The sequence below is a fragment of the Pseudophryne corroboree genome, unplaced genomic scaffold (assembly GCF_028390025.1).
Source record: "Pseudophryne corroboree isolate aPseCor3 unplaced genomic scaffold, aPseCor3.hap2 scaffold_1232, whole genome shotgun sequence".
NCBI lineage: Eukaryota > Metazoa > Chordata > Amphibia > Anura > Myobatrachidae > Pseudophryne > Pseudophryne corroboree.
In genome coordinates this window covers 20,533-36,505 of record NW_026967858.1, presented here as the reverse complement: position 1 = coordinate 36,505, position 15,973 = coordinate 20,533, and the positions used below count along the sequence as shown (strand labels likewise).

The following is a 15,973-nucleotide window of genomic DNA, read 5'->3' as shown; positions in this document are numbered from 1 at the left end:
GGAGATGTACATTTATTCTCCCTACACATTAGCTATTTATTTTTTTATTTTTCACTGACTCTGGGTGGACTGGAAAGTCCGCCTGCCCCCCGTTTATCTACTGCATTCATTTTTCCCCTGCAGTAGCTATGCAGACCCGATGTACTGGGTCGATTTACTTTTCCTTTCCCTTTGACTCCCTGTTTTTGAGTCTATCGCCCCTTCTCCGTGTTTTTTCTATCCCCCCCTCCCCCCCCAATCAGGATGGGATGCCGTCACTTACATAGCAGTTTCACTGAATAATTATGGTTGGTATTCTTTCATTGAATGTGAAGGGTTTAAACTCCCCTAACAAACGGAGACTAGCTCTATCCTCCTTTCATAAGTATAAAGCTGACATAGTCGCCTTACAAGAAACTCACTTTTCCTCACACAATCCCCCTGTACTGAAAGACCACAGGTTCCCTATAGGATATTTCGCTAACGGCCCCTTTAAAAGAAATGGAGTAGCTCTGTTGTTTAGAGAAAATGTTCCTTTTACTCTCCACTCCCAAATTGCAGATAAGGCAGGCCGATACTTGATTCTCACGGGTGTTCTGGACAGTAAATATGTCACTATAGTCTCGCTATATGCACCTAACTCGAACCAGGTGGCCTTCATTCGGAAGCTATGCTTGCTTATTCAAAAGGTCCGGATCGGCTCCCTAATCCTCCTAGGAGACTTTAACTTAGTATTAGACCCCAAACTAGATAAATCGTCCCAGCCCTCTTCAACTACATCTAAAACCCGCCCTGGCCCCTCATCAGCGTTACGCAATATCTTAGCGGAGTTCGACCTATATGACATCTGGCGCATTCGCAACCCCTCAGGTAGAGACTACACGTTCTTTTCACCGGTTCACAATTCGTATTCCCGAATTGACCTTGTGCTATGCGATAAATGGACCCTACAGGACTCTGGTACGGTCGACATCCTTCCTATCACCTGGTCCGACCACGCTCCGATATATTGGAAGTGGCACACTAGGTCCGCCCCCATCCCCCCCAGATCATGGCGATTATCTCCCCATCTACTACATGACCCATTGGCCAAAAAAATTATCTCCGATGGTATGTCCCTATATACAGACACTAATTCCCCGTCAGACACTTCTTTACCAAATTACTGGTGTGCGTTAAAAGCGGTTGTTCGTGGTTCGGCCATTCAGGCTGGAGCTACGCTTAAAAAGCAAGCTAAACAACTCCAACTAGATCTGGAACAGAGACTTAAAATAGCCAAAGATAAGAATAAAAAACACCCCACCCGGCTTTTGCGTAAGGAACTATCTGACATCCGCAGCCAATTACAAAAACTTTTGGTTTTTAGAACCCAAGCAGCCTTGAATAGATTACAACAGAAATTCTACCTAGTAGGTAATAGACCCGGTAAAATGCTTGCTCGCAGACTTCGGGCCCAACGAGCTCGCAACAGAATTAAATTTATTTTCTCCCCCGCAGGCTCTAAGCTTGCCAACCCTCTAGATATCGCTAATCAATTCGCAGACTACTACATTAAATTATATAATTTACACTCTGACCCCCTCACATTCCAGCCTACTACAGACTCTATACAAGCGTTCCTTTCTTCGGTCAACCTCCCCACCTTGACTCCTGATCAGTTAGATGCTTTAAACGCCCCTTGGACCGCATTAGAGGTCGAAGCCACAATTAAATCCCTCCCGAAGGATAAGGCCCCTGGCCCCGATGGGTTTATTAACGACTTCTATACTTCCGTTACAGGTCATCTCTCCCCCATCTTAACTACTCTGTTTAATGATATAACCAGTACGGGTGCCTTCCCTAAGGAAATGCTGGAGGCCCGGGTGGTAGCTATACCCAAACCTGGGAAAGACCCTGCTCACTGCCATAACTACAGACCAATTGCATTACTTAATAGCGATGTTAAGCTCTATGCTAAAATGATAGCATCCCGACTTAGTGTTTATTTACCATTGTTGATTCATCCTGACCAGGTTGGATTCGTGTCTGGAAGACAGGCCTCCGACAACACCCGCAGGGTCTTCAATTTAATTGATAGGGCCTCTGACACCGAGGGATTTCTGTTACTCTCGTTGGATGCTGAGAAGGCGTTCGACAGACTAAATTGGCTGTACATGCGTACTGTTTTAGTTAAATTTGGCTTCTCAGCCCAGATTCTGGCGTCAATCTTAGCATTGTACACTCTACCGTCAGCAAGGGTATTAAGCAATGGATTCTTGTCGGACGCCTTCCCAATCACTAATGGAACCCGCCAAGGTTGCCCCCTCTCACCTTTGATATATGCTCTTGGCATTGAACCCCTCGTGGCTAAAATCAGAGCGGATGCTACATTCCCCGGCCTGACCCATGGGGGACTTTCCCATAAGTTGTGTCTCTTTGCCGACGACGTTCTTCTCTTTGTATCTCGACCCTCCTCTTCTCTCCCGCATCTACATTCGATATTACACGGCTTCAGTGAGGCCTCATACTATAAACTGAACACAACTAAAACTGACGCTTTACCTGTCCACTTACCCGATACACTCACGGCTGCTCTCCGATCTCAGTATCCATACAACTGGAAACTTAACTCACTTACATACCTAGGGATACATATTCCTCCTACTTCCTCTACCGTTTTTGATTTAAATCTTCCTCCCCTGATACTCACTCTCCAAACCCTGACATCCTCGTGGCTTTTGTATGAAATATCCTGGCTGGGTCGGTTGGCTGCCTTTAAAATGTCCCTATTACCCAAACTTATGTATCTATTTCGCACTATACCTTATACTTTCCCCAAATCATATCTCGATAAATGTAGAATAGTCCTGACAAAATATCTGTGGAAATCGCACCCCCCAAAATTGGCACATGCCAGAATGATACTCCCTCGACACAGGGGAGGTCTCGCATTACCCGACCTAAATATATATCAGGAAGCATGTGTGCTTGCCCAACTGAAATCTTGGAACTCCTCAAACCCCATATCCTTGAGGGCCCACATTGAGGATGACTGTAGCACAGGATACCCATTAGCAGATTTATTATGGACTCCTAAAGCCCTACGTCCCAATGACTTGCCCATCCTCCCCTCTACAGCTTCCTCTTTACGAATATGGGATAATTTGATGAGTAAGCTCCCTGGCATTACAACCTCCTACACTGCCCTTTCACTTAAAGCAGTGAGTAAAAAAATTCCCAATTTACATGTCTCTACGTGGAATGCATGTAATATTCATACCCTTGGAGACTTATTTGATGGAACTGCCTTCATTTCATTCGCTCAATTGCAGGATAAATTCTTCCTCCCGAGCACTGAACTATTCCACTACTTCCAAATCAGACACTGGTTTAGGAGTCTGCCCATTGTACAAACTCCTCCCAGCTCTCTAGTTCAGTCTGTCCTATCCCGCGTGGTATTGCCTACATCAACTAAAGATATCACTTACTGGTACAATACACTCATCTCATTGGTCCCATACCAAAAATCTAATGCTCAGAAGCGCTGGGAGAGAGACTTGAGTATTTCCATAACAGAGACACAATGGGAGCAATTATATCGATTAACATTCCGCATGTCACGTTGCTTAAACCATTCAGAAATGCATGTTAAATTATTGAATAGGTTATACCTGACCCCGGACAGACTACACACATTTTGGCCCTCCTGCTCATCACTATGTTGGAGAAATTGCGGAGAAATAGGACATTTGTATAACATTTTCTGGTCATGTCCTCTTCTTCATACTTTCTGGGCAGAAGTATTTACGCTGATAAATAAAGTGCTATGTCTATCTTTAAGCCCATCCCCAGCTTTAGCTCTCCTACATATTTATCCCCTAGAGGTCTCAGCCTCCCAAAAGTACTTATTGGGACACATTTGTATAGCAGCAAGGGCAACCTTGGCCCAAGCCTGGAAACAAGCGGTAGTTCCTCCTGCTCTAAAAGTGTTTCATAAAGTTCATTTCCACTATATCATGGAAACTGAAAGTATGCCTTATTCTTCCTCTGCTTCCTCTCCCATTATGCGATGGTTCCCTTGGCATGAATACGTCACAGAGGGGGAAGGTTCCACTCTCATATCACACCCAGGGAAGACATCCCCTTTACAATTTAGTCTGAACGAGGAATCTTCTACTTCATGAACGATCCATCTCCTATATTATCCCTTTTAGTTTGTACTGGCGGTTATGTATATACTGTTATCAATTGCTCCCTCCCTAAAGGTAAAACTCTATCGAAATAGCCCTTCACATTTTCATCTGTTAATATGACTTGAATACCTGAATACCTGCTTAGTGCTATGTTAACTGTCTCAAATGTATGTTGCATTTCATTGACGTGTACATCCCTCCCCACCCTGTTTTTTCTCTCTGTAACCCCCCCCCCTTTTTTTTTTCTTTTTGCAATTACTATAAAACCCAATAAAAATTCTTGATGTTAAAAAAAAAAGAACATTTCATGTTATTACAGTTTGCATTATTATTAGCCCCAATAAAAGAATTTCTTATTAGTAGAGCTTGGCAAAACAGCTCAGTTGTGACAACATTAGACTGAAGATCTAAGGGTGTCTTGTTCAATCCTGGGGTTTAGCATGGTTGGGTGTTTGCTTTTGCTACTGAATAGCAATTTAGCAGCAAAAACTGTTGTGTTCAGGTTTTGATCTTGAAAAGCATTTTATGTTATTTCAGGTTGCAAAATCTTTAGCTCCTAAAAAAAGACATTCTTATCAGTATAGCTTGCCAAAATAGCTCAGTTGTGAGAGCAATAGACTGAAGACCTTAAAATCCCTAGTACGATCGTGGGTTTCCACATGTTTGGGTGTTTGCAGTTTGTTACTGAGTAGCAATTCAGCAAAAAGAAATTTAGCAGCAGGAACTTTCATTTTCAGGTTTCGCCCTCTAGGACACTTGATGTTCTTTCAGTTTGCCTTATCTTAAACACCAAAAAAGACTTTCTAAACGTCAGACTTACACGCAATAGCTCTTTTGTGAGAGCATTAAACTGAAGAACTAAAGGTCCTGGGTTCGATCCCAGGATTCGGCATGTTTAGTTGCTGTATTTTTGTTACAGAATAGCAATTTACCAGCAGAATCTTTCATTATCAGGTGTTGTTCATCAAGAACACTTAATGCTCTTTTTTTTCCCTGCTTAAAACCCCAAATACGGCTTGACATCTTTCACAATTAGCCGAAATAGCTCAGTTGGGAGAGCGTTAGACTGAAGATCTAAAGGTCCCTGGTTCGATCCTGGGTTTCGGCATATTTAGTTGCTGTTTTTTTGTTACAGAATAGCAATTTAGCAGCAGAAACTGCCGTGTTCAGGTTCTGGTCTTCAAGATCATTTCATGTTATTACAGTTTGCATTATTATTAGCCCCAATAAAATAATTTCTTATTAGTAGAGCTTGCCGAAATAGCTCAGTTGTGACAACATTAGACTGAAGATCTAAGGGTGTCTTGTTCAATCCTGGGGTTTAGCATGGTTGGGTGTTTGCTTTTGCTACTGAATAGCAATTTAGCAGCAAAAACTGTTGTGTTCAGGTTTTGATCTTGAAAAGCATTTTATGTTATTTCAGTTTGCAAAATCTTTAGCTCCTAAAAAAAGACATTCTTATCAGTATAGCTTGCCAAAATAGCTCAGTTGTGAGAGCAATAGACTGAAGACCTTAAAATCCCTAGTACGATCGTGGGTTTCCACATGTTTGGGTGTTTGCAGTTTGTTACTGAGTAGCAATTCAGCAAAAAGAAATTTAGCAGCAGGAACTTTCATTTTCAGGTTTCGCCCTCTAGGACACTTGATGTTCTTTCAGTTTGCCTTATCTTAAACACCAAAAAAGACTTTCCAAATGTCAGATGTAGCTGCAATAGCTCATTTGGGAGAGCATTAGACTGAAGATCTATAAGTCCCTGGTTCGATCCCGGGTTTCGGCATGTTTAGTAGCTGTATTTTTGTTACAGAATAGCAATTTACCAGAAGAATCTTTCATTATAAGTAGTGATGAGCGGGTTCGGTTTTACTCGGTTTTACTCGGTTTTACTCGGTTCTCAAAACGGCATCTTATTGGCTCACGGATGTCACGTGTTTTGGATAGCCAATAAGATGCCGTTTTGAGAACCGAGTAAAACCGAGTAAAACCGAACCTCGCTCATCACTAATTATAAGGTGTTGCTCTTCAAGAACACTTGATGCTCTTTTTTTCCCAACCTAAAACCCCAAATACGACTTCACATCTGTCACAATTAGCCGAAATAGCTCAGTTGGGAGAGCGTTAGACTGAAGATCTAAAGGTCCCTGGTTCGATCCCGGGTTTCGGCATATTTAGTTGCTGTTTTTTTTGTTACAGAATAGCAATTTAGCAGCAGAAACTGCCGTGTTCAGGTTCTGGTCTTCAAGAACATTTCATGTTATTACAGTTTGCATTATTATTAGCCCCAATAAAATAATTTCTTATTAGTAGAGCTTGGCGAAATAGCTCAGTTGTGACAACATTAGACTGAAGATCTAAGGGTGTCTTGTTCAATCCTGGGGTTTAGCATGGTTGGGTGTTTGCTTTTGCTACTGAATAGCAATTTAGCAGCAAAAACTGTTGTGTTCAGGTTTTGATCTTGAAAAGCATTTTATGTTATTTCAGTTTGCAAAATCTTTAGCTCCTAAAAAAAGACATTCTTATCAGTATAGCTTGCCAAAATAGCTCAGTTGTGAGAGCAATAGACTGAAGACCTTAAAATCCCTAGTGCGATCGTGGGTTTCCACATGTTTGGGTGTTTGCAGTTTGTTACTGAGTAGCAATTCAGCAAAAAGAAATTTAGCAGCAGAAACTTTCATTTTCAGGTTTCGCCCTCTAGGACACTTGATGTTCTTTCAGTTTGCCTTATCTTAAACACCAAAAAAGACTTTCTAAACGTCAGACTTACACGCAATAGCTCTTTTGTGAGAGCATTAAACTGAAGATCTAAAGGTCCTGGGTTCGATCCCAGGATTTGGCATGTTTAGTTGCTGTATTTTTGTTACAGAATAGCAATTTACCAGCAGAATCTTTCATTATCAGGTGTTGTTCATCAAGAACACTTAATGCTCTTTTTTTTCCCTGCCTAAAACCCCAAATACGGCTTGACACATTTCACAATTAGCCGAAATAGCTCAGTTGGGAGAGCGTTAGACTGAAGATCTAAAGGTCCCTGGTTCGATCCCGGGTTTCTGCATATTTAGTTGCTGTTTTTTTGTTACAGAATAGCAATTGAGCAGCAGAAACTGCCGTGTTCAGGTTCTGGTCTTCAAGATAATTTCATGTTATTACAGTTTGCATTATTATTAGCCCCAATAAAAGAATTTCTTATTAGTAGAGCTTGGCGAAATAGCTCAGTTGTGACAACATTAGACTGAAGATCTAAGGGTGTCTTGTTCAATCCTGGGGTTTAGCATGGTTGGGTGTTTGCTTTTGCTACTGAATAGCAATTTAGCAGCAAAAACTGTTGTTTTCAGTTTTTGATCTTGAAAAACATTTTATGTTATTTCAGTTTGCAAAATCTTTAGCTCCAAAAAAAGACATTCTTATCAGTATAGCTTGCCAAAATAGCTCAGTTGTGAGAGCAATAGACTGAAGACCTTAAAATCCCTAGTACGATTGTGGGTTTCCACATGTTTGGGTGTTTGCATTTTGTTACTGAGTAGCAATTCAGCAAAAAGAAATTTAGCAGCAGAAACGTTTATTTTCAGGTTTCGCCCTCTAGGACACTTGATGTTCTTTCAGTTTGCCTTATCTTAAACACCAAAAAAGACTTTCTAAAAGTCAGACGTAGCTGCAGTAGCTCATTTGGGAGAGCATTAGACTGAAGTTCTATAAGTCACTGGTTCGATCCCGGGTTTCGGCATGTTTAGTAGCTGTATTTTTGTTACAGAATAGCAATTTACCAGCAGAATCTTTCATTATCAGGTGTTGTTCATCAAGAACACTTAATGCTCTTTTTTTTTCCAGCCTAAAACCCCAAATACGGCTTAATATCTTTCACAATTAGCCGTAATAGCTCAGTTGGGAGAGCGTTAGACTGAAGATCTAAAGGTCCCTGGTTCAATCCCGGGTTTCGGCATATTTTAGTTGCTGTTTTTTTGTTACAGAATAGCAATTTAGCAGCAGAAACTGCCGTGTTCAGGTTCTGGTCTTCAAGATCATTTCATGTTATTACAGTTTGCATTATTATTAGCCCCAATAAAAGAATTTCTTATTAGTAGAGCTTGGCGAAATAGCTCAGTTGTGAGAACATTAGACTGAAGATCTAAGGGTGTCTTGTTCAATCCTGGGGTTTAGCATGGTTGGGTGTTTGCTTTTGCTACTGAATAGCAATTTAGCAGCAAAAACTGTTGTTTTCAGTTTTTGATCTTGAAAAACATTTTATGTTATTTCAGTTTGCAAAATCTTTAGCTCCAAAAAAAGACATTCTTATCAGTATAGCTTGCCAAAATAGCTCAGTTGTGAGAGCAATAGACTGAAGACCTTAAAATCCCTAGTACGATCGTGGGTTTCCACATGTTTGGGTGTTTGCAGTTTGTTACTGAGTAGCAATTCAGCAAAAAGAAATTTAGCAGCAGAAACGTTTATTTTCAGGTTTCGCCATCTAGGACACTTGATGTTCTTTCAGTTTGCCTTATCTTAAACACCAAAAAAGACTTTCCCAATGTCAGACGTAGCTGCAATAGCTCATTTGGGAGAGCATTAGACTGAAGATCTATAAGTCCCTGGTTCGATCCCGGGTTTCGGCATGTTTAGTAGCTGTATTTTTGTTACAGAATAGCAATTTACCAGCAGAATCTTTCATTATAAGGTATTGCTCTTCAAGAACACTTGATGCTCTTTTTTTCCCAACCTAAAACCCCAAATACGACTTCACATCTGTCACAATTAGCCGAAATAGCTCAGTTGGGAGAGCGTTAGACTGAAGATCTAAAGGTCCCTGGTTCGATTCTGGGTTTCGGCATATTTAGTTGCTGTTTTTTTTTGTTACAGAATAGCAATTTAGCAGCAGAAACTGCCGTGTTCAGGTTCTGGTCTTCAAGAACATTTCATGTTATTACAGTTTGCATTATTATTAGCCCCAATAAAAGAATTTCTTATTAGTAGAGCTTGGCGAAATAGCTCAGTTGTGACAACATTAGACTGAAGATCTAAGGGTGACTTGTTCAATCCTGGGGTTTAGCATGGTTGGGTGTTTGCTTTTGCTACTGAATAGCAATTTAGCAGCAAAAACTGTTGTGTTCAGGTTTTGATCTTGAAAAGCATTTTATGTTATTTCAGTTTGCAAAATCTTTAGCTCCTAAAAAAAGACATTCTTATCAGTATAGCTTGCCAAAATAGCTCAGTTGTGAGAGCAATAGACTGAAGACCTTAAAATCCCTAGTACGATCGTGGGTTTCCACATGTTTGGGTGTTTGCAGTTTGTTACTGAGTAGCAATTCAGCAAAAAGAAATTTAGCAGCAGGAACTTTCATTTTCAGGTTTCGCCCTCTAGGACACTTGATGTTCTTTCAGTTTGCCTTATCTTAAACACCAAAAAAGACTTTATAAACGTCAGACTTACACGCAATAGCTCTTTTGTGAGAGCATTAAACTGAAGATCTAAAGGTCCTGGGTTCGATCCCAGGATTCGGCATGTTTAGTTGCTGTATTTTTGTTACAGAATAGCAATTTACCAGCAGAATCTTTCATTATCAGGTGTTGTTCATCAAGAACACTTAATGCTCTTTTTTTCCCCTGCCTAAAACCCCAAATACGGCTTGACATCTTTCACAATTAGCCGAAATAGCTCAGTTGGGAGAGCGTTAGACTGAAGATCTAAAGGTCCCTGGTTCAAGCCCGGGTTTCGGCATATTTAGTTGCTGTTTTTTTGTTACAGAATAGCAATTTAGCAGCAGAAACTGCCATGTTCAGGTTCTGGTCTTCAGGATCATTTCATGTTATTACAGTTTGCATTATTATTAGCCCCAATAAAATAATTTCTTATTAGTAGAGCTTGGCGAAATAGCTCAGTTGTGACAACATTAGACTGAAGATCTAAGGGTGTCTTGTTCAATCCTGGGGTTTAGCATGGTTGGGTGTTTGCTTTTGCTACTGAATAGCAATTTAGCAGCAAAAACTGTTGTGTTCAGGTTTTGATCTTGAAAAGCATTTTATGTTATTTCAGTTTGCAAAATCTTTAGCTCCTAAAAAAAGACATTCTTATCAGTATAGCTTGCCAAAATAGCTCAGTTGTGTTTTGTTATTAGCCCCAATAAAATAATTTCTTATTAGTAGAGCTTGGCGAAATAGCTCAGTTGTGACAACATTAGACTGAAGATCTAAGGGTGTCTTGTTCAATCCTGGGGTTTAGCATGGTTGGGTGTTTGCTTTTGCTACTGAATAGCAATTTAGCAGCAAAAACTGTTGTGTTCAAGTTTTGATCTTGAAAAGCATTTTATGTTATTTCAGTTTGCAAAATCTTTAGCTCCTAAAAAAAGACATTCTTATCAGTATAGCTTGCCAAAATAGCTCAGTTGTGAGAGCAATAGACTGAAGACCTTAAAATCCCTAGTACGATCGTGGGTTTCCACATGTTTGGGTGTTTGCAGTTTGTTACTGAGTAGCAATTCAGCAAAAAGAAATTTAGCAGCAGAAACTTTCATTTTCAGGTTTCGCCCTCTAGGACACTTGATGTTCTTTCAGTTTGCCTTATCTTAAACACCAAAAAAGACTTTCTAAACGTCAGACTTACACGCAATAGCTCTTTTGTGAGAACATTAAACTGAAGATCTAAAGGTCCTGGGTTCGATCCCAGGATTCGGCATGTTGTGAGAGCAATAGACTGAAGACCTTAAAATCCCTAGTACGATCGTGGGTTTCCACATGTTTGGGTGTTTGCAGTTTGTTACTGAGTAGCAATTCAGCAAAAAGAAATTTAGCAGCAGGAACTTTCATTTTCAGGTTTCGCCCTCTAGGACACTTGATGTTCTTTCAGTTTGCCTTATCTTAAACACCAAAAAAGACTTTCTAAACGTCAGACTTACACGCAATAGCTCTTTTGTGAGAGCATTAAACTGAAGAACTAAAGGTCCTGGGTTCGATCCCAGGATTCGGCATGTTTAGTTGCAGTATTTTTGTTACAGAATAGCAATTTACCAGCAGAATCTTTCATTATCAGGTGTTGTTCATCAAGAACACTTAATGCTCTTTTTTTTCCCTGCCTAAAACCCCAAATACGGCTTGACATCTTTCACAATTAGCCGAAATAGCTCAGTTGGGAGAGCGTTAGACTGAAGATCTAAAGGTCCCTGGTTCGATCCTGGGTTTTGGCATATTTAGTTGCTGTTTTTTTGTTACAGAATAGCAATTTAGCAGCAGAAACTGCCGTGTTCAGGTTCTGGTCTTCAAGATCATTTCATGTTATTACAGTTTGCATTATTATTAGCCCCAATAAAATAATTTCTTATTAGTAGAGCTTGGCGAAATAGCTCAGTTGTGACAACATTAGACTGAAGATCTAAGGGTGTCTTGTTCAATCCTGGGGTTTAGCATGGTTGGGTGTTTGCTTTTGCTACTGAATAGCAATTTAGCAGCAAAAACTGTTGTGTTCAGGTTTTGATCTTGAAAAGCATTTTATGTTATTTCAGTTTGCAAAATCTTTAGCTCCTAAAAAAAGACATTCTTATCAGTATAGCTTGCCAAAATAGCTCAGTTGTGAGAGCAATAGACTGAAGACCTTAAAATCCCTAGTACGATCGTGGGTTTCCACATGTTTGGGTGTTTGCAGTTTGTTACTGAGTAGCAATTCAGCAAAAAGAAATTTAGCAGCAGGAACTTTCATTTTCAGGTTTCGCCCTCTAGGACACTTGATGTTCTTTCAGTTTGCCTTATCTTAAACACCAAAAAAGACTTTCCAAATGTCAGATGTAGCTGCAATAGCTCATTTGGGAGAGCATTAGACTGAAGATCTATAAGTCCCTGGTTCGATCCCGGGTTTCGGCATGTTTAGTAGCTGTATTTTTGTTACAGAATAGCAATTTACCAGAAGAATCTTTCATTATAAGGTGTTGCTCTTCAAGAACACTTGATGCTCTTTTTTTCCCAACCTAAAACCCCAAATACGACTTCACATCTGTCACAATTAGCCGAAATAGCTCAGTTGGGAGAGCGTTAGACTGAAGATCTAAAGGTCCCTGGTTCGATCCCGGGTTTCGGCATATTTAGTTGCTGTTTTTTTTGTTACAGAATAGCAATTTAGCAGCAGAAACTGCCGTGTTCAGGTTCTGGTCTTCAAGAACATTTCATGTTATTACAGTTTGCATTATTATTAGCCCCAATAAAATAATTTCTTATTAGTAGAGCTTGGCGAAATAGCTCAGTTGTGACAACATTAGACTGAAGATCTAAGGGTGTCTTGTTCAATCCTGGGGTTTAGCATGGTTGGGTGTTTGCTTTTGCTACTGAATAGCAATTTAGCAGCAAAAACTGTTGTGTTCAGGTTTTGATCTTGAAAAGCATTTTATGTTATTTCAGTTTGCAAAATCTTTAGCTCCTAAAAAAAGACATTCTTATCAGTATAGCTTGCCAAAATAGCTCAGTTGTGAGAGCAATAGACTGAAGACCTTAAAATCCCTAGTGCGATCGTGGGTTTCCACATGTTTGGGTGTTTGCAGTTTGTTACTGAGTAGCAATTCAGCAAAAAGAAATTTAGCAGCAGAAACTTTCATTTTCAGGTTTCGCCCTCTAGGACACTTGATGTTCTTTCAGTTTGCCTTATCTTAAACACCAAAAAAGACTTTCTAAACGTCAGACTTACACGCAATAGCTCTTTTGTGAGAGCATTAAACTGAAGATCTAAAGGTCCTGGGTTCGATCCCAGGATTTGGCATGTTTAGTTGCTGTATTTTTGTTACAGAATAGCAATTTACCAGCAGAATCTTTCATTATCAGGTGTTGTTCATCAAGAACACTTAATGCTCTTTTTTTTCCCAGCCTAAAACCCCAAATACGGCTTGACATCTTTCACAATTAGCCGAAATAGCTCAGTTGGGAGAGCGTTAGACTGAAGATCTAAAGGTCCCTGGTTCGATCCCGGGTTTCTGCATATTTAGTTGCTGTTTTTTTGTTACAGAATAGCAATTGAGCAGCAGAAACTGCCGTGTTCAGGTTCTGGTCTTCAAGATCATTTCATGTTATTACAGTTTGCATTATTATTAGCCCCAATAAAAGAATTTCTTATTAGTAGAGCTTGGCGAAATAGCTCAGTTGTGACAACATTAGACTGAAGATCTAAGGGTGTCTTGTTCAATCCTGGGGTTTAGCATGGTTGGGTGTTTGCTTTTGCTACTGAATAGCAATTTAGCAGCAAAAACTGTTGTTTTCAGTTTTTGATCTTGAAAAACATTTTATGTTATTTCAGTTTGCAAAATCTTTAGCTCCAAAAAAAGACATTCTTATCAGTATAGCTTGCCAAAATAGCTCAGTTGTGAGAGCAATAGACTGAAGACCTTAAAATCCCTAGTACGATTGTGGGTTTCCACATGTTTGGGTGTTTGCATTTTGTTACTGAGTAGCAATTCAGCAAAAAGAAATTTAGCAGCAGAAACGTTTATTTTCAGGTTTCGCCCTCTAGGACACTTGATGTTCTTTCAGTTTGCCTTATCTTAAACACCAAAAAAGACTTTCTAAATGTCAGACGTAGCTGCAATAGCTCATTTGGGAGAGCATTAGACTGAAGTTCTATAAGTCACTGGTTCGATCCCGGGTTTCGGCATGTTTAGTAGCTGTATTTTTGTTACAGAATAGCAATTTACCAGCAGAATCTTTCATTATCAGGTGTTGTTCATCAAGAACACTTAATGCTCTTTTTTTTTCCAGCCTAAAACCCCAAATACGGCTTAATATCTTTCACAATTAGCCGTAATAGCTCAGTTGGGAGAGCGTTAGACTGAAGATCTAAAGGTCCCTGGTTCGATCCCGGGTTTCGGCATATTTTAGTTGCTGTTTTTTTGTTACAGAATAGCAATTTAGCAGCAGAAACTGCCGTGTTCAGGTTCTGGTCTTCAAGATCATTTCATGTTATTACAGTTTGCATTATTATTAGCCCCAATAAAAGAATTTCTTATTAGTAGAGCTTGGCGAAATAGCTCAGTTGTGACAACATTAGACTGAAGATCTAAGGGTGTCTTGTTCAATCCTGGGGTTTAGCATGGTTGGGTGTTTGCTTTTGCTACTGAATAGCAATTTAGCAGCAAAAACTGTTGTGTTCAGGTTTTGATCTTGAAAAGCATTTTATGTTATTTCAGTTTGCAAAATCTTTAGCTCCTAAAAAAAGACATTCTTATCAGTATAGCTTGCCAAAATAGCTCAGTTGTGTTTTGTTATAAGCCCCAATAAAATAATTTCTTATTAGTAGAGCTTGGCGAAATAGCTCAGTTGTGACAACATTAGACTGAAGATCTAAGGGTGTCTTGTTCAATCCTGGGGTTTAGCATGGTTGGGTGTTTGCTTTTGCTACTGAATAGCAATTTAGCAGCAAAAACTGTTGTGTTCAAGTTTTGATCTTGAAAAGCATTTTATGTTATTTCAGTTTGCAAAATCTTTAGCTCCTAAAAAAAGACATTCTTATCAGTATAGCTTGCCAAAATAGCTCAGTTGTGAGAGCAATAGACTGAAGACCTTAAAATCCCTAGTACGATCGTGGGTTTCCACATGTTTGGGTGTTTGCAGTTTGTTACTGAGTAGCAATTCAGCAAAAAGAAATTTAGCAGCAGAAACTTTCATTTTCAGGTTTCGCCCTCTAGGACACTTGATGTTCTTTCAGTTTGCCTTATCTTAAACACCAAAAAAGACTTTCTAAACGTCAGACTTACACGCAATAGCTCTTTTGTGAGAACATTAAACTGAAGATCTAAAGGTCCTGGGTTCGATCCCAGGATTCGGCATGTTGTGAGAGCAATAGACTGAAGACCTTAAAATCCCTAGTACGATCATGGGTTTCCACATGTTTGGGTGTTTGCAGTTTGTTACTGAGTAGCAATTCAGCAAAAAGAAATTTAGCAGCAGAAACGTTTAGTTTCAGGTTTCGCCCTCTAGGACACTTGATGTTCTTTCAGTTTGCCTTATCTTAAACACCAAAAAAAACTTTCCCAATGTCAGACGTAGCTGCAATAGCTCATTTGGGAGAGCATTAGACTGAAGATCTATAAGTCCCTGGTTCGATCCCGGGTTTTGGCATATTTAGTAGCTGTATTTTTGTTACAGAATAGCAATTTACCAGCAGAATCTTTCATTATAAGGTATTGCTCTTCAAGAACACTTGATGCTCTTTTTGACCCAACCTAAAACCCCAAATACGACTTCACATCTGTCACAATTAGCCGAAATAGCTCAGTTGGGAGAGCGTTAGACTGAAGATCTAAAGGTCCCTGGTTCGATCCCGGGTTTCGGCATATTTAGTTGCTGGTTTTTTTTGTTACAGAATAGCAATTTAGCAGCAGAAACTGCCGTGTTCAGGTTCTGGTCTTCAAGAACATTTCATGTTATTACAGTTTGCATTATTATTAGCCCCAATAAAATAATTTCTTATTAGTAGAGCTTGGCAAAACAGCTCAGTTGTGACAACATTAGACTGAAGATCTAAGGGTGTCTTGTTCAATCCTGGGGTTTAGCATGGTTGGGTGTTTGCTTTTGCTACTGAATAGCAATTTAGCAGCAAAAACTGTTGTGTTCAGGTTTTGATCTTGAAAAGCATTTTATGTTATTTCAGTTTGCAAAATCTTTAGCTCCTAAAAAAAGACATTCTTATCAGTATAGCTTGCCAAAATAGCTCAGTTGTGAGAGCAATAGACTGAAGACCTTAAAATCCCTAGTACGATCGTGGGTTTCCACATGTTTGGGTGTTTGCAGTTTGTTACTGAGTAGCAATTCAGCAAAAAGAAATTTAGCAGCAGGAACTTTCATTTTCAGGTTTCGCCCTCTAGGA

The 15,973-nt window shown here is 39.7% G+C and overlaps 14 non-coding genes across 14 annotated transcripts; all 14 read left to right on the top strand.

Annotated features, from left to right (window-relative positions):
• The first annotated feature begins 5,186 nt into the window (after positions 1-5,186).
• On the top strand, positions 5,187-5,259 carry TRNAF-GAA (transfer RNA phenylalanine (anticodon GAA)). Its single transcript has one exon. It is a non-coding gene; the product is annotated as a tRNA-Phe (tRNA).
• A 597-nt stretch (positions 5,260-5,856) lies between these two features.
• Positions 5,857-5,929, top strand: TRNAF-GAA (transfer RNA phenylalanine (anticodon GAA)). Its single transcript has one exon. It is a non-coding gene; the product is annotated as a tRNA-Phe (tRNA).
• Positions 5,930-6,241: 312 nt separating this feature from the next.
• TRNAF-GAA (transfer RNA phenylalanine (anticodon GAA)) lies at positions 6,242-6,314 on the top strand. The gene has a single exon. It is a non-coding gene; the product is annotated as a tRNA-Phe (tRNA).
• An 814-nt stretch (positions 6,315-7,128) lies between these two features.
• Positions 7,129-7,201, top strand: TRNAF-GAA (transfer RNA phenylalanine (anticodon GAA)). Its single transcript has one exon. It is a non-coding gene; the product is annotated as a tRNA-Phe (tRNA).
• Positions 7,202-8,013: 812 nt separating this feature from the next.
• Positions 8,014-8,086, top strand: TRNAF-GAA (transfer RNA phenylalanine (anticodon GAA)). The gene has a single exon. It is a non-coding gene; the product is annotated as a tRNA-Phe (tRNA).
• A 597-nt stretch (positions 8,087-8,683) lies between these two features.
• On the top strand, positions 8,684-8,756 carry TRNAF-GAA (transfer RNA phenylalanine (anticodon GAA)). Its single transcript has one exon. It is a non-coding gene; the product is annotated as a tRNA-Phe (tRNA).
• A 142-nt stretch (positions 8,757-8,898) lies between these two features.
• On the top strand, positions 8,899-8,971 carry TRNAF-GAA (transfer RNA phenylalanine (anticodon GAA)). The gene has a single exon. It is a non-coding gene; the product is annotated as a tRNA-Phe (tRNA).
• An 815-nt stretch (positions 8,972-9,786) lies between these two features.
• TRNAF-GAA (transfer RNA phenylalanine (anticodon GAA)) lies at positions 9,787-9,859 on the top strand. The gene has a single exon. It is a non-coding gene; the product is annotated as a tRNA-Phe (tRNA).
• Positions 9,860-11,248: 1,389 nt separating this feature from the next.
• Positions 11,249-11,321, top strand: TRNAF-GAA (transfer RNA phenylalanine (anticodon GAA)). The gene has a single exon. It is a non-coding gene; the product is annotated as a tRNA-Phe (tRNA).
• Positions 11,322-11,918: 597 nt separating this feature from the next.
• On the top strand, positions 11,919-11,991 carry TRNAF-GAA (transfer RNA phenylalanine (anticodon GAA)). The gene has a single exon. It is a non-coding gene; the product is annotated as a tRNA-Phe (tRNA).
• A 142-nt stretch (positions 11,992-12,133) lies between these two features.
• Positions 12,134-12,206, top strand: TRNAF-GAA (transfer RNA phenylalanine (anticodon GAA)). The gene has a single exon. It is a non-coding gene; the product is annotated as a tRNA-Phe (tRNA).
• An 814-nt stretch (positions 12,207-13,020) lies between these two features.
• On the top strand, positions 13,021-13,093 carry TRNAF-GAA (transfer RNA phenylalanine (anticodon GAA)). Its single transcript has one exon. It is a non-coding gene; the product is annotated as a tRNA-Phe (tRNA).
• An 812-nt stretch (positions 13,094-13,905) lies between these two features.
• On the top strand, positions 13,906-13,978 carry TRNAF-GAA (transfer RNA phenylalanine (anticodon GAA)). The gene has a single exon. It is a non-coding gene; the product is annotated as a tRNA-Phe (tRNA).
• Positions 13,979-15,367: 1,389 nt separating this feature from the next.
• Positions 15,368-15,440, top strand: TRNAF-GAA (transfer RNA phenylalanine (anticodon GAA)). The gene has a single exon. It is a non-coding gene; the product is annotated as a tRNA-Phe (tRNA).
• Positions 15,441-15,973: the final 533 nt, after the last annotated feature.